Source organism: Leucopleurus acutus (genome assembly GCF_964270905.1).
Source record: "Leucopleurus acutus genome assembly, chromosome: 7".
Classification (NCBI taxonomy): Eukaryota; Metazoa; Chordata; class Mammalia; order Artiodactyla; family Delphinidae; genus Leucopleurus; species Leucopleurus acutus.
In genome coordinates, this window is record NC_139150.1 from 5118127 (window position 1) to 5133458 (window position 15332).

Sequence of the window (15332 nt, forward strand, 5' to 3'; positions counted from 1 at the left end):
TGAACATATGCCTCCCCTGTGACCTGGCAATTCCATTCCTAGGTATGAACCCAACAGAACACATACACACACGCATCGAAAGACATGTGTGAGAATGTTAATGGCAGCAGTATTCAGGATAACTCAAAACGGTTGGTAACAAGCTAAAAGTCTATCACGGCTAGAATGAATAAACATTATATTCACATAACAAAATACTATTTAACAATGAGAAGGAACAGACAGATGGTAACTAGGCTTATCGTGGCCATCATTTTGAAATGCACAGAAATAGTGAATCACTATACTGTGTACCAAGAACTAATACAGAGTTGTAGGTCAATGATACTCCAAAAACAAAGTAATTATGTAACTAAGTAACTAACTAACTCATAGAAAAAGAGATCAGATGTGTGGTTACCAGAGGTGGAGGGAGGGGGAAAGGGAATTGGATGAAGGTGGTCAAAAGGTACAAACTTCCAGTCATAAGATAAATAAGTACCAGGGATGTGACGTGCAACATGGAAATATAATTAACACACTGTACGTTACATGTGAAAGCTGTTAGAGAAGAAATCTGAAGAGTTCTCATCACTAGGAAAAAATTTTTTTTCTATTCCTTTAATTTTGTATCCATATATTCAATAAAATGATGTTCACTAAACTTACTGTGGTAATCATTTCATAGTGTATATAAGTCAAATCATTATCCTGTACAGCTTATCAACTGTATCTCAATAAAACTGGAAAAAAAAATAAATGAGAAGGAATAAACGCCACACAACTACATGGGTGAAACTCACAAATATATAACATTGAACAAAAGAAGCCAGACACAAAAAAAGTAAGAAGCAGAACAAAGTCATGGGTCGGGAGACAATCCATGATGAAAATATAACTAGCACGAACCTGTATTTGCAGAGCAATTTTAAAATGAAAAAAAAAAAACATTTTAAATGGAAAACACAGCAATCGCTACACGCTGATAGATCAAAGCCCACTCAAAACAGTAACAGAGACAGTAACAGATGATCTGATCAAGGTAGATCAGCAAACATGTTCAAAAAGTGACTACAAATGAGACTTTAAGGCAAACCCCAAATTCTGAAAAGCAAAAATCTCTGACCACAGCGCAACAGAATAAGATATAATGAAGGCAGAAGAAAAAATAACCCTATCAGTTGGAAAACTCAAACCTCCGTCTTAAAAAACTTTTGACTCAAAGGGGAATTCAAAACCATAGCTGCAGAATACATAGAAAATAGCACAGATGGAGAAAAGAACACTACACACCAAACTTTTGAAACAGAGACAAATTTGTTCTCAGAGGAAATTTAATCATCTAAAAACTTAAAATTCCTAACAGAAAAGAATGAAATTAAGCATCTGATACGAGGAGTCAGAAAAAAAGACACAACTGAACACGAAGGAAAGCAGAAATAATTCACAAAGAAAAAAGCCAAAAGTAATTTAATGAATACATCTGAATAAAGCTGAATTTTAAAACAGCAGTTCCCTGAAACAAGAAAAAAATAGATAAACCACAATGAGAAAGGTATTTGTACCCTCAATTTACAGACAAGACACCAAGGCTCAGTGAGGTTAAATGACTGGACCAAGGTCACTATCTTCAAGTTAGGGCACAGCAAAGCCTGAACTTGAACCCAGGTCAGTCTGACATCTAGGCACTGGTCCAGAAGTGTTGGCACTCAGAGAAACACCTGCTACTGCGATTATGAGGTCCACGATAGCCACCAAGGGGCCCTGAGGCCCAGAATAAAATATCCACAGTAGGCCCAGGCTGTGTGTACCCCTGGGGCTGTGGTGAACGTGCAGGGCAAGTCTGGCCCGGAGTGCACCGCATCAGGTAGGAACTCTACTCTTAACACAGGGTCCGGTGGGCCCAGGGTGTGCGCGGGCTCCGGGCTCCTCACCCACAGGGGTCTGTCTTGAGTCTCCCTAAGCACAGCACTTGCCTGATGGTTCCAGTGACCAACGTCATCGCTAGTGACCAACTTAAACTGCTACGGCTCCTTCCTTCATGAGCAGTGGGGTCAGTCCCTACCCACCTAGCTCACAGGCACACAGGCTTGAGCTGAAGCCTGAGAGGACTCCAGCTAGAAATCTATTTGCAGTCTGCAAAGAGCTACTGGACTATCTCACCTTTTGAATATGCAGTTAACTTATCAGCAAGTAGAAAAAAATTTTAAATAAAAAACTCAAAAAGGCAATTTCAATATACAGCCAGGGATGGATAGCTGGACAGATGTGCCACACATAGGCCTCCCTGCCCAGGGGCAAAATTTACCAAGGACATGGCAAATAAAAGAAACACATGACACATAGCTCTATTTCCGTTTTTCCTTCCTTTTCCACCTACAAATAATGGTGAATTAGCAAGTGAGAAGCACTCTGCAAATGCCATCAATATCTATGCTCTATGTGGGATCCTGGCTCCCCGACTAGGGATTGAGCCCATGCCTGCTGCGTTGGAAGCGCGGAGTCTTGACCGCTGGACTACCAGGGAAGTCCCAGGAATACAACTTTTAAAGGAGAAGTTGTATACCCCTTGGTTATATGAACTGGAGATTTTTAGTAAGAAATCATGTATTTTAAATGACTTGAAGGAAGGAAGGAAGGAAGGAAAGAAGGAAGAAAGAAAAAGGGACTTCTTTGGTGGTGCAGTGGATGGGACTCCACACTCCCAATGCAGGGGGCCCCGGTTTCGATCCCTGGTAGGGGAGCTAGATCCCACATGCATGCCGCAACTAAGAGTTTGCATGCCACAACTAAGGAGCACACCAGCTGCAACTAAGACCCGGCGCAACCAAATAAATAAATGAATAAATAAAATAAAACAGATATTAAAAAAAATCTATGCTCTATATTATAAAATCTGATTCAGGAGAGAACAGAAATTGGAGACAGGATTTGTATTGGATTGTTCCTTCTAACCAGATCAACAAAGCAGTTTCCGAGGACCACTGACACATAAACAGACGTGATTGAACTGGTTGGATTCCTGTGAACCATCAGGGTCCCAGCACCAGAAGCCAAGGCACTCGGGGTGGGTCTGAGTAAAACAAGGAGCCGGGAAGAAGCTCTTGCCAGGAAAAAGCCAATACTGCACCAGCCCCTGGGCCTGGCCCACAGGCATGTCTCTTTCTTTACATTTATGAGTTACCTCTGTAATTAATTATCTCTGTAAGTAATAAGTGTTTCTAATACACATTCACTATAACAAATTCAAATGATATTAAAATATGCAAAACTAGTCAATCCAACTCAAAAGGTAACCAATGTTAACTTGGTGGATATCCTCCACGCCTTTCTTCTCAGCCCACATAAAACTATCAGCAATTTGTGTGTGGTCTTCCATTTTTATTCTACAAATGTGGGTTGTTGCTACATTATGCTGCAACTTGCTTTCTTTTATTAATACACTGTGGTCATCTTTTCAAGAAAACACACACCAATCTGAGACTCTTTAGTGCCTTCCTAGCATTTCACAGCATAGCTGTGCCACATTTCATTTACCCACCTTCTACAGACAGACGTGTAATCATCTCCAACCGTGTGCTGTGACAGATAACGCTACAACCCAAGTCCTGGTACGTGTAACTTTACGCTTGGGCCAATACTCGTGTACCACCTGACACTTCTACGAAGCATATTTTTAGTTTGTGCCCAGAGAACTGAAGGGCAGACAGAAAGGTAAGGAAGATGAGAACTGCACCCTGCCCTGAGAAACCAGCAGTGCTTAGACCCCGACCTCTAATCAGGCACCCACCACAGGAGGCAGATGCCCTCCAGGAGCGAAAGCCCACAGGGGTGCAGGACCCAGTTCACTCAAAACGACAGGACCCTGGTGCCTTCCAGGAGCCCTCCTCCACCTGCAGCCTCCCACCTTCAGACTGCACGAGGCAGAAGAGGTATCCCAAAGGAGACCTCTTATCAACAAACCATTCCGCCTGGACAGTAATGCCTCCCACTAACGGAGTGAGGAAGTACTCCATCAGGCTGGAGGAACAGCAATTCCAGCTGTGCAGGGGATCATGCCAACAACCGCCGGGGTGGCTGTCCTCACTGTCGGCCCCACTTAGTTGGGGAAACGGAGGCTGAGGGGTGAAGTACCAGGCCGTGGTGTCGCCCTGCGCCCTTTCTCACTCTATCACGCCATCTCAGAGCTAAGCCACATGCAGGAGGTTGTCTGCTGATACAGAGATGGTTCTTCAACAACTAACCACCACCACCCCCCCGCGCAAACCACCTTCTCTTTTAAGAAAATAAAACCAAATACTTATTTTCTTCAGAAAATATACTGAAGGCGGGGGGGGCTAAAAGGGCTGGGTTGGTTTAAATGATCTCCAACAAGCCCAAAGGACTACAGCCCCGGAACCCATATGCTATTTATTCTCCAAGCCTCAGACTCTAGAGGAAACCCAGGATGGTGACAGTCCCTGGGCCACCGATCAGGCAAGAGCAGGTCTGAAGTTATGAAAAGGAAGAACCCAAAATTCGGGGCCAAGTGTTGCCCAGGGGCTTTCAGAGGGATGCCAGCCCATCATTTCAGCAAAAGAAAAGAGGAACATGTGCCTTCACCTAAGCACACCAACTTTACTCATTGGTTATTTACGATAAACGGGCATTACAAGACCTTCCCCATCCTGATAGAACTCTGTTCTCACAGCCCCCAGTCCCGTCCCACTCCATCATCTCTCCCCAGTTCCTGAACTATCACAGACTCTGCTGCCCCTTCCCCTACCAAGTCCACATCACAGACCACATGGCCCACCCTGCCCCCGTACCCCCAAACTCCCATATCAAAAGCTCAGCACATTGCCTTAAGATCTCTGGAGGGCAGCACTTGGTTACAGCTACTCTCTGCCGCCGCTAGTAGGACCAACACAGCGTTAGGATTCATACAGGTGGACAAAGGATTACCACGGCCCTTTCTTTTTTCCTTGAGAAGACAGGAAAGGACTGAAGCAACAGTGCTGGGGAACCACATATGAAATGTCTTAAGTACACCTATAAACATTCCTATCTCCTGTTTTCCGGTCGTCACTTCAGGGACGAAACTCACACGTTCAATTAAAACATTCCCGTTACTGGAAAACGAAACTGTTTTCAAGACAGCACTCATCATCTCTCAATCTGAAGGACAGCGGCAAGAAGGAATGACTTCTACTTTCTGTTTTGTGTACATCTGGCGTGTTTGGGTTTTTTGTAACAAGGCTGTATGTTACTGTTACATTGTTTTAAGATCTAGGTAAACTGAGCAATATAGTAGCAACACATCGTCCTGTTTCCGGGCTGACTATGTGCCATCATCACAGCAACACCGAGAGGCAGGTCCCATCCCCACCCAGCAGATACAGAAACAGGCTCAAAGGGGTAAAGGAGGCCTGTTCAAGGTCCAGGAAGGTGTAAACAGCAGAAATGAACACTCCTGTCTGCCTGATGCCATGAACTTTAACAAACCTCATCTTCATTCCTCTCAAGACATTTACCTAAAACTCTCCAAGAACAGAACCAACTCAGGGAAGGGCAGCAGCCAGTGATCAAATGCTCCTGCTGGAGGTATTTACCTTAGAGAGAGGTGGACGGCAGAAAGAGCCCCGATGCCCCCGCCTCAAGGGGAGGCCCTTGGTAAGGTGTCTGAGCTCCTGCAGGTGAGGGCAGGGGCTGTTTGACTTGGGTCTAAATCTTCAGCATGTAGCACAGGGCTTAGCACACAATTAGAAACGCCAGCATCTAGTAAACAAAAGAGCCCCAAGTGTATAAGCCTGCCTACTCCAACCCCCCAGGCCCTCAGCTAGTGCTGAATCCAGGAACCATTAATAGCTACTGTTTACTGAGAGCCTGCTCGCCTCGTGCCAGGCACCTTAGAAACACTTCAGCGTAGGACCCACTGAATCCTCCCCCAATTCTAGGAGGCAGGCGTTACTATGATATTTTGCAGAGAAAGAGAACAGAGACTCCAAAAGATTAAATAATCTTAATCACCCAGCTTGCAAGTGGAAGAACCTGGATCTGAAGGCTGCTGACCATCAAAGGCAAGGGCTACTCTCCCTCAGGAAAGGAGCAGAGGAGGGGGGCGAGGCATCCCCAACTCTCCCCGCGATTTCTCTCTAGGTTCGCGCTAACAATAACAGCCCGCAAGGGCCAGTCGGCACCTCCCCGGGGCACTCACCTCACCAGAGGCCCCAGCCTGATGAAATACCACCCAGGCGTTTCCAGGGGCTTCACTTCTACAGTCACTTCGCTCACTAGGTGTGATCTCCTAGAATAACCAGGCCGGGAAAGTCGGGGCCGGCGGCCAACTGGCTGAGTTGAGAACTGAACACAACAGAGCACAGGCCTCCGGATAAATTCCACGGTAAGATGCAGTAACAACAAGACTACCAAGGGCTGTAATGCGAGCCTCAGAAATCTCCAGAAGGGCTACGTGAGAACTCCAAACGCAGGAGGCCTCTGAATTCTCTCTGCCAGGCTCTCTGTGCCAAGTACCATCATCTTAGTCGATAAGGAAAATCAAACTAAGATCTGGCTTCCTGTGCCCCTCCCCACAACCCCCCCGCCGGTTCCCTCACTGGCCTTACCTAATGAGATGCCCAGGGCCACTTCTGCACTGGGAGTCCACAGCAAACGCCATTTCTGATACACGTGTCCACACCAATCACAGCCTGAGATCCTACACCGACTACAGGAAGCCTGAAACAGTCACTGCTTTTGATTTGGGAAATGCGCATGCCCAAAATGACCCCCAAAAGCTGTCCATTTAGGAAAGCCCACAGTTCAGAAACACCCGCTCTTATATACTATTGTATATAAACTGGCACAAAGTTTTTTGAAAAAGAGTTTAACAGAATTCTTACCAAAACGCTATTCAACAGGAAGAGTCCACACTACAGGAACATGCTCTCACATGCTATTATATACAAATTACATGTTTTTGAAGAGAAATTTGACTGAATTCTACCAAAATTGTGTAATATCCCAAAATTAGAAACAGCCCAACTGTCCACCAATAGGAAACGGGATAAATCAAGTATATCCACAGACTATTCTCCGTAGTTGCTAAAATAAATGATGTAATACATCTAAAAAGGCCCTCGTGGAGCACACCAGGACATTAATTGAAAAGGGCAACCTGCTTTAAGAAGAATATATATATATATATATATATATATATATATATATATATACACACACACACACACATATATATATATATGGATGGATGATATGCATAATTTTTTTTTCTATTAGGAATCACAAGAAACTTCAAATAATGGTTTCCTTTCAGAGAGATTGGAGAGGAACCCTTATGCATTTCAATACAGATTGAATTTTTCTAACTACTTTTTAAAAAAAGTCAACTGGGAATATCTGGGCCAAGGGATTAAGAACTATTTTTGTTTTCTTCTTCCATACACTTGCATATTTTTTAAAAACCTCCTAAGTATTATTTTTAAAACATTAACAGTATGATAGATCTGTATATGTTAGTACAGAAAAATGCTCATGATAAGTTTAAAAATGAAGAAAGACTAGTATGATCTCATTTTTGCTCTTTAAAAAACCTGCCTACAGGGCTTCCCTGGTGGCGCAGTGGTTGAGAGTCCGCCTGCCGATGCAGGGGACACGGGTTCGTGCCTTCGTCCGGGAAGATCCCACATGTCGCGGAGCGGCTGGGCCCGTGAGCCATGGCCGCTGAGCCTGCGCACCCGGAGCCTGTGCTCCGCAACGGGAGAGGCCACAACAGTGAGAGGCCCGCGTACCGCAAAAAAAAAAAAAAAAAAAAAAAAAAGAAAAAACCTGCCTACAGTGCTTCCCTGGTGGCGCAGTGGTTGACAGTCCACCTGCCGATGCAGGGGACACGGGTTCGTGCCCCGGTCTGGGAGGATCCCACATGCCGCGGGGCGGCTGGGCCCGTGAGCCATGGCCGCTGAGCCTGCGCGTCCAGAGCCTGTGCTCCGCAGTGGGAGAGGCTAAAGCAGTGAGAGGCCCACGTACCGCAACAACAACAAAAAAACCTGCCTACAAAGGGCCATATTCACATGAAGGATAAACACACCAAACCATAAATAGTGGCTACCACCTGGGAAGACAGAAGGAAGAGCTTTCATTTTTCTATGTACCCTTGCCTTTTCTTTTAATTTTTTTTTCCAGTAAGTATACTTTTGTAATTAATTTTGTATCAGAAAGAATCCCACTTTATGCTTCAGGGCAACGTTCCACTCTCCCCAACTACTTCTGAACACTCAGCCCATTCAGTCCCATTGACAGGTCGGCCCTCCCATACTGGCCTGCATGTTCTGCGCGGCCTGGAACAGAGCAGTTCTCTAAGCTCTGAACTGGATGTAAACAACACCTGCCGAAAAAAGCTCTAAAGACACAAAGGAACTGTGGAAAGAGCGCAGGAGATGACCTCCTTTTTCCAGTTGGTCCTGCAGTGAGATTCACCCCCCATTCCACACGGAGATGAGTTCAAAGCACGCTGGGAGAATCAACTCAATGACTGGAGGTGAAGTCCTAACTGCCTCCTGGGTGGCCCCGGCCCCCGCCCCACCAGAGCACTCCCACCACGTCCACAGTCGAAGGGCCTGAGACTCTGGAAAGCAAGCTGACCCACCAGCGTTCTTCTGTGGCCCATGCATTTCTGATTTCAACTTAGAAACACATTTTTAATACTCCAGGGTGCGCTGACGATTTGCGAGAGGTGCTTGCTTCAAGTCTGCTACGTTCTCCAGAAGGCCTTCCCTGACCACTGGAACCCAGACTGAGCCGGGCTCGACTTCTCGGTGGGCTCCCACCAGACCCCCTTAAGTAGCCCCATCGCTCATCCTACACGTGCTGACGGAGTGCCCTCTGTGTGAGACACAGAGCACAGGGAGGAACAGAAGCAAAAGAATCTGCTTCATGTGACACTCATTCCCTCCACCGGGGCAGAGGGACAATTCAATAAATTTAAAAATAAAATCTATTTCCAAGTTGTCGCCCATCGATAGATGAATGGATAAAGAAAATGTGGAGTGTGTGTGTGTAACGAAATATTATTCAGCCTTAAAAAGGAATGGAATCCAGACACACATCACAACACCACAGATAGATGAACTTGAAAAATTATGCTAGGTAAAAGAAGCCATTCACCAAAGGACAAAGATTGGATAATTCCACTTATCTGAGGGACCCAGACTAATCGAACTCATAGAGACAGAAAGTGAAATGACACTTGCCAGGGCCTAGGGCAGGGGGAATGGGTGGCGGGGGGGCGGCGGGTATTTAATAGGTGCAGAGTTTCAATTTACTGAGATGATAAAGTTCTGGAGATGGACAGTGATTGCACAACACCGTGAATGTACTTAATGCCACTGGACTGTACACTTAAAAATGGTTAAAATGATAAATTTTATGTTATGTGTATTTTACCACAATAAAATAATTGTTTAAAAAAACTGTAAAGTTGTGAAAAGAGTTGTAAAGAAAAGCAAGAGGGGGGACTTCCCTGGTGGTCCAGTGGTTAAGACTCCACGCTCCCAATACAGGGGGGCCAGGTTCGATCCCTGGTCAGGGAACTAGATCCCACACGCCACAAGTAAGAGTTCGCATGCCGCAACTAAAGATCCCGCATGCCCGCAACTAAAGATCCCGCATGCCCGCAACTAAGATCCCGCGTGCCGCAACTAAGACCCAATGCAGACAAATAAATAAATAAATATTTTAAAAAAGAAAAAATAGAAAAGCAACAGGGTTAAGAAAGATGATGCAACAGGCGGGTGATGATGCAGTTGGGCTGAGGAGCTCCCGAAGGTCTCTGTAAGGAGGTGCTTGCCTCCCCGCACCGGACCATGAGCTCCTGAGGAACACAAGTGGGGCATCCACATCTGCGTCCCCAGAACAATAAACGTTTAAGTCAAGACACTCGTCCAGACTCATACCAGGAAATGGAGTAAGACCCCAAGCCCCACTCATCAAAAGGCTTGGCCAGGACTGAGACACCCAGAACTCAGTGGTCCACGAAGGAGCCTGCCTTGTGCCCAAGGCTGAAGATGGAGTGACCAAGGAGGAAACTGGTGCTGCCCCAGAGAGAGCCAAAGCAGGGGCCTGCACACCCTCCGACCGGGAAATTCCACTTGTGGGAAATAATCAGCAATGTGAACCCCAAGGTTTACGTGCAAGGATGCTCCCTAAAGTTATGTTTATAATAACAAAAAATGGGTAACAACCACCTAAATGTCTAATAACAGAGAATTAAGCAAATCATGGCATATCCATATAATAGCAATTATTAAAAAAATCATCTTTCAGTAACTTAGAGAAACATACTATAACGTTAAGAGGAACTATGATCCGTAAATAGTGTATATAGTATATTTTTCTAATTTTGAAAAAAACCCCATAAAATCAAAGGAAAGAAATACACCAGTCTTAATGCAGGTATCTCTGGATGGTGAAGTTACAGGTGATTTTTGTTTTTATTTTTGTCTTTATACTTTTCAGTATTTTGCAATTTTTTTTTCAGTGAAAATGTTCCTTTTATGAATGGGGAAAAACGCACCGTGCCTGGCCGATGTTCGGCAGTGACTTCTAAAAGCAATACATACTGCTTCTGCACCACCACAAGGAGAAAAAGGCTGGTAGTTTTCTTGAAAGGAGGAAGAAAGGATACAGAGCAGAGCTACAAAACCAGCTGTAGAGGTGAGAGCGGAAAGAAGTCATCTGAAAAAGAATGTGAAGGACCAGGACAGCCAGCAACTTCAGACTGCACTTTGCCCACAGACACCTCTTGCTGCACGCACAAGCTTCACAAGCCAACCACGCTGCTGGCACCTTACAGAGCAACCCAGCCCTCAGCTCAGGCCACACGGAAAAAAATGAAACAAAAAAATCAACAAGTACAGTTAAGAACAAACTCGACCAAGACTTTTGGCTCAAGTCACGAGGGCAGGCCTCCCTCCCCGAGCAGACTCCGACGTGCCACCCACAGAGACTTGGTGATATCACCGGCAGCACAGCCCAGGTCTTCCACGCTCCCAGGGGAGGAGGCCGGTCCAAACGGCACTTTGTACACCCAAAAGCTTGTCATAAAGTTTTATTTCACCAGAAGGCTTACCACCTCTCACCTCGCTCTCATCTCCAGCACCACAGGCCACGCCTTTTTTTCTTTGAAATATAGTTGATTTAAAGTATGTGTTAGTTTAAGGGGTAAGGCAAAGTGATGTAGTTAGATATATTTTTCTTTTTCAGATTATTTTCCCTTATACACTATTACAAGATATTGAATGTAGCTCCCTTTGATATACAGTAAATCCTCGCTGTTTATCTATTTTTTTAATTGAAGTATAGTTGCTTTACAGTATTGTTAGTTTTAGGTGTACAGGAAAATGACTCAGTTACACATACATATATTTTTCAGATTACGCCCTTATTTATTTGTTCAAATGACAGACCCAAGGTTCCCAAGTCTGTACAAGCCCCAGAAAAGGATCTTCAGAAAGAAATCAAGTTATGATTGGAAAAGAAGATAGTCTAGTTCGCCCTGACTAAAATATGAGATTTCAGGACACAAACCCCGACAGATCTCTGCTGGAAATTTTATTCTTCAGAGGGAAACGCATCGCTTTAAAATCTAGTGTAGATGGGCCTATTTAACACCTGCCCACCCATAACAAGATACGCACATTTGAAAGTAGAGAAGCCTCATTATCAAATTTAGAAATACGTGTACTGGCCCAACTGGCCTGTTCCGGTTTGAAACAGAAACAAACATAGAAATGAACAATCCTAAACCAGCAGAATAAAGAGACACACAACCAGCATACAGCCATTAGCAACATGAGTCAGTACTTTGTGCAAGGCAAAAAAAAAAAAAAAATCCTGAAAGCACAATAAAATAATCCTTCAGGAAAAAAAGAAGTGAAATTTAAAAGGGGGTGGGGGGATGGACCAACCAAAAGGCATAACAAACATCCCGCTGGGCTCCAGGCAACTACACTGCCTTGGAACTGGTTCTGACTTGCCATTCCTGAAATTCCTCTCTCCCAAGGTCTTCCGGCTCTTCCTTCCCCAGGCTCTCCTTTAACCGTTTGCACTTGAAGGAGCCCGGAGAGGACCCAGAATGTTGCAGGGCATGACAGGCCCCTCCACCATGCAAGCAGCTTTAGGGAGCCAGTAGTAACTGAAATTCACAGGTAATCAAAAAGGCTTGTGGGAGACGGAGCTAATTCATCACCTCCCCTAACCAACCAGCTAACCAACAGTGCAGAGCCAGACTGAAATCACATATAAAGAATGGGCCAAGAGGCAGGAAGCAGGAAAAGGATGACCTGACCCGCTAGAATGTCGCAGTCACACAGCCAGGAGGAGGTTCCAAGGAGGTTTAAAAAACACAACACAACACAACCAAGATGTCTGTGGGAATGCCAAAATGCACCAAAACAAATTTCCCACTAAACTGCAGAACCACCGTGTGTCCAAGCAGAGTTGTCTCCAAGGCCCTTTACAAACAGCTACAGGTTTGGCCCAGAGGTAACCTGGGCCTCAGCCCTCACCCGTGACCAAGGCTGGGTCAGTCTCCCTGAGGATTAGCCTCAGTCCTTCCTGTGGTCTCCCATAAACAGCACACAACCCAGAATTGGCTGAGTAGCCTAGCTCTTCTAGGCCATTCTGGTGCTTCCAGGCAAAATCAAAACGTTAGCTGCGGATAGAATTTGAGGTGGTTCCACCAACCAAGGTAACAGGAGAAAAAGATCAGGAACTAGGAGAAAAAAACCAGAAAACTAGGTGACCGAAACCATACATTTTCATCCTCCTCCAGTGGACGGAAGTGCTTTGCTGCAAATAGTATGTGAGGCTCCCAAGGGACCCAACAGATACCCAAGGCAAGACTTAATTATTCCCATTTTACAGATGCAGGAGCTGAGACTGAAACTTGTGTACGGTAACCCAATGAGGACCAGAATCCAGGCTCCAAGAGACACACTTGCCCAAACAAGCAAATGATTTTCTGCCATTCCCAAAGGAAAACAGTTATCCTCAAGAGGCAGAGACTCCCTGGGCCTCTGCTTGTTGTCCTTAGCATCTAGTCTCTTGTACTGTTCTGCTGTGCCTTAACCCGAGCTGCAGGAACAGCCTCAGAAGAGGCAGGCACCTCGGATCCAAGGACAGAGACCTACCACCACACAGCCCAGGTCTATGTAGTCCTTGAGGGCTCCAAATACTGCTCTTTCCCATCCTTGTCTCCCCACAGAGGCCCAGCACGTAATAAGCAGGAACCCAGTGATGTTCTGTGCCCTGAAGTCTTCCCCTGGCCATGCCTTAGCCCAGCACCTGTGGCATCCACCTGACGGCTCAGCACAACGGGTGGCACCACAAGTGGCTAACTTCCACCCTAGGACTTGATGGCAGGCATACAAACAGCCACAGGAGAAGCAACTATTAAGCACCAACTGTGTGGCAGTAGGTCCTTCAACCACCTTCAGGGGGAGGATGCAATGTCCCTACGTATGCCAATGAAGGCTCCGAGAATTCCAGAGCTCTCCGACAGAAGCAGGATTTGCACCCCAAAGCCTGGGCCTCCCCAGTCCCTCCTTCCACCACAGCACTGCGCACACTGGGCTAGATGGCTGCCAATTGTATTCGGAGAAACCACGCTAAGACTTCAAACGGATGATTACAAAAACCAAAGTAGATTATAATATACAAAGCACTTAAAATGCATACCAAACCTTAAAGGAAAAAAAAAAAAATCTCAGGGGCAATTTAACAATCCTGTAAACCAAAGCCTTCTAAAGGTTTCTCCCGGGCAGCCATTTAGCAAATGACACACTCCGGAGAGCCTCCCCCAGCCCTTCTCCCACTTCCTTCAAGCGAACCATTCCCCTGAAAAACACCTCCTCGGCTTGCCTAAGGTGGGCTCGGACCTCCCACGATATTTAGAAAGAGGGAGAAAAGAAAAGGAAAAAAACGCCTTCCAATTTTATGTAGGCAAATACACTCTTCAGAGACCCGCGATTTCAACAGTCCTAGGTTTTACTCAGAAGGCAGAGGTAGGGAAAAAAAAAGAAAGGAAAGGAGGGAAAAAAACCCATCTGGCAGGCCCTGAGCAGCGACATCCTGTTTATTATTAAACATTTTCAGCAACAGAGCATTAAGTGTTTTGAAAATAATCTTCTTCCCGCACTCAAACCGCGGCCGTCTGGGCGGCTGTTAACCCCCTGTCCCTGGCACACAGGCCAGCCACCCCTGACCATCAACTTCGGGGACACCCGGGGGGACCCGAAAAGGCTAGGCGACTCCACCCCGACCGCCGGCCCCGAGGATCGCCGCGACCCCGGCTCTGCAACCCGGAGCCGCTCTCGCTAGGAAGCAAGATGGGGCCGGGCGGCAGGAAACCAGCCCCGACGCCCCCGACCGCCGAAGCATTCGCGGCCGCCGGAATGAGGGGTGAAAAGGCGACTCCGGGGGCTCCGGGGACCTGTCCGCCCCGACGGCCCCTCCCCCGGAGGCACCCAGCCGCGCTGCGCCCAGGCCCGGCCCCGGGGTGCGGGGGCTGCGGGCCCGGCGGGGGGAGCGGCCCGACCCCGCAGTCAGCCGAGCCCAAGCCGCGCGGCGCCGCCACAACAATGGCGAGCTGACCACCCGCCGCCCCCGGCCGCCCCCGGCCCGGCCCCGCGGGCCAACGGCGGCGGCGCGGGGCGGGCCGAGCCCGGTGCTCGCGGACAAAGGTCGGCCGGGCCCGGGCGCCGCTGTCAGTCAGCCGCCGCCGAGACAAAGCCGGCCGGGCCGCGCCGCCTCCATCTTAGCGCCGCGCCCGCCGCCGCCGCCGCCGCCCCGGCCCCGCGCCGCCCCGCGCCCCAGGCCCACCTGGTCTGATTCCGCGGGCGCGACTGGGCCGGGCGATGGCGGTCGGGCGGCGGTCGGGCGCGGAGGCGGCGGGATGGCGGCGGATTGCGAGGCGGCGGCGCGGCTGCTAGCTCGCTCCCTCCCTCCCGGGCTCGCTCGTCGCTCGCTCGCTGGAGCCTCGGAGCCTATGTCTAGCCGCTCGTCTCACTCTCGCGCTCGGCTCCCCGCCCCCCGCCTGCCACCGCCCCCGCCTCCTCCTGGCGCCGCCGCCGCCGCCCGCAGCCGCGCCTCGGCCAGCGCAGCGCCCCCTGCCGCGCCTCCCGGGATCCGCGACGCCCGCCCCGCCCCCGGGCCCGTGAGGAGGCTGGGGTCCCGGGAGGGGGAGGGGTATGAGAGCTGGGAGACCTGGGAGGGGGAGGGGCTCGCGGGAGGGGCCCGGAGGAGGGGCTGGAGGGCCCAGGGGACGGAGCCGGGAAAAGGGGCCTGGGAAGAGGACCCGG

At 48.1% G+C, this 15332-nt stretch overlaps 1 protein-coding gene across 8 annotated transcripts in view; it reads right to left on the reverse strand.

The window, feature by feature from the left end:
* The window catches only part of PRRC2B (proline rich coiled-coil 2B), an 85453-nt gene extending 70401 nt beyond the window's left edge, over window positions 1-15052 (reverse strand). For all 8 annotated transcript variants that reach the window (XM_082842732.1, XM_082842736.1, XM_082842737.1 and 5 more), the window contains exon 1: window positions 14854-15052. The gene's annotated coding sequence lies outside the window, so the exon portion shown is untranslated. The remainder of the gene's footprint in view (window positions 1-14853) is intronic.
* Between the last annotated feature and the right edge of the window lie 280 nt (window positions 15053-15332).